Source organism: Pteropus vampyrus, unplaced genomic scaffold (assembly GCF_000151845.1).
Source record: "Pteropus vampyrus isolate Shadow unplaced genomic scaffold, Pvam_2.0 Scaffold72, whole genome shotgun sequence".
Classification (NCBI taxonomy): Eukaryota; Metazoa; Chordata; class Mammalia; order Chiroptera; family Pteropodidae; genus Pteropus; species Pteropus vampyrus.
This window is the reverse complement of record NW_011888853.1, coordinates 2,342,799-2,345,030: the sequence shown is the minus strand read 5'-3', so window position 1 is coordinate 2,345,030 and position 2,232 is coordinate 2,342,799.

Genomic DNA, 2,232 nt, shown 5'->3' with positions numbered 1-2,232 from the left:
GAGAACCCTCTGGTCTTTGACCCTGCAGGGCCCTGGCATGTCACAGAATGTGAGCTAGACACATGAGGACTAGTGCTTCCTGGTCTGAATTCAGGCCTGACTAGACAAGTCTACAACCACAACATTGCTGCCACTCGTAGGGCGACTCCCAGCTTCCAAAGACTCATGGAATCTTGCACATCTTCATCTCAAACCCCAGTGTTACCGCTTCACAGCTCAGAGCAGGAGATTGGCACCCCCAGTGGGATGCCGCCCAGGTTACAGTGTTACCCCTTGCCCTCCCTCTGTGACTCTTGGCTTATGCTAGAGCTGGAGGGACAGTGTGCGTGTGAGTCTATGTGTTTCTGTGGGTATTTGTGTGTCTGTGTGCCTATGCATGTGTGTGCTGTATGAATGTCTGCGTGTCTGCCTGGGCGTACGTCTGTGTATTTGTGTGTATGATCCAGTCCAGCGGCTCTTCAGACATGCTCTGAGACCTGGGGTTCCAAGGAGCAGGCAGGGCAGGCTGGCATGGTGAGCAGGGGAAACAGCGGGGTTCCGGGGGAGCTAGCCCCTCACCAGCCATGCCAACATTTTAATTGGAGCGGATTTTACCCAAGATTGCTTGAAAAATGGAAACTGTTAAAAAGAAAAAGAAAACATTAGAAAACTACCAGTCTAGTCCAAACTTTCTATTACTACCATGTCCAGATGAAGAAACCGAGGCAGAGACAGGCAGGACCTGCCCGAGGCCACCCAGTCCAGGACTCTTGCTCCATGCTCCATGGCTTAGGGGCGTCCTGTGCTTAGAAACGTCTAAACACACACACACACACACACACACACACACACACACGCCCCAGCTTCCCAGCACTGTCTCCTGTCTTTAAGAGCTGCCCTCTGCAGGGCAGCGGTTTCCATGGTCACCAGCACCCTTGGCGGAGCTGCCCCAAGATCTCTGGTCTCCTAGCTCCTGCCAGCGCCCCTGCCAGTCACAGACAGTGGCAGAGAGTGCGCAGGGTCTTCTGAGGCTGTGTTGCTATTAGCTGAATCTGGCTCCTTCGGGCCAGGCAGGGAGCCAACCTCCCACTTGAGCTTTGTTTCTGTGGGAAAGTAGGGTCTGGAGTCCCAGACACAGGCAGAGCAATGGGCTTGAGCATCGCTCCCTCTTGGCAGCTGCGGACAGCTGGGTCCCGCCGCACCCCCAACTGCTCCCACCCCTCCCCACACTCCAGGAGGAAAAAGGCAGACCACACTCTCCCCTCCCTTTTCATCCACCCCTCTGTCTCCTCCCAAGGAACACTCACAGAGGAGCCATCTTTCACCTGCCCTGCTCCCAGGCACAGGGTGAGGCTGGACCCAGACTATGGTCACACAGGAGGGCTGGCCAGAAAGACAGGGCTGAGCTGGGAGGGGCTGAGGTCTGCGCTGGGGTTTTCCCCAGGGAGGAAAATAGCATTTAGCTGCAGGGTCTGTGTCCCATTCACCCCCACACTCAGCACACACATTCTCCTTTGATGCCAACATTCAAAATCTGGAATGCGAGGCCACTCCCTTTCTTCATCTCTTGGAGGATGCGTTAAGAACTGCTGGAGGCCCTGAGTGGTCCTTGTTGGCTTCACTCAGGGTGGAAGCAAGACAAAAAGGGTGGGCATGGGCTTGGATGGGGCCAGAACACTCCGGGGGGGCAGCCTGTAGGAGGAAGAGCGAGTGGCATGAGGTGGACGGGCCAGTTCCGGCAGGGCAGAGCCTGGTGAGGACTCCGGACTTTTCCTAGGAGCAATGGGCAGCCAAGCAGGTGTTCCAATGGAGAAACAATACGATCAGATTTGAAAGTGTAAAATCACTCTGTAATTTAGGTGAGAAATGGGTTTAAGAAGGGGAAAAAGAGAGTGAGAGGGACTGGGGCTACCCCACAGGGCATCTTTCCAGTTGGAGAGGAGCATCCCACGCAGCTCTGGGAAGGAGGACCCGGAAGTGGTGGGGAGGGGCGCAGGCCCAGAGAGCCCCTCTGGTCCCTCCTTCCCTGAGCTCCCTCCAGACGGGGCTCCTGCTGGACACCTTCGGAGATGACGCCGGGCATCTTTCTGGCTTTCTGAGGTGCTGGAGGCACAGAAGTGGAAATGGACAGCAAGAGGTTTGTGCAAACACTCCTACAGCAGGAATCGCTCAGGAGAGGCCTTGGGGAAATCTAACTTGACAGAGCGAGGAGTTCTGGAAACCTCTGGGTGGGGCTCATCTCCATAGCAACCA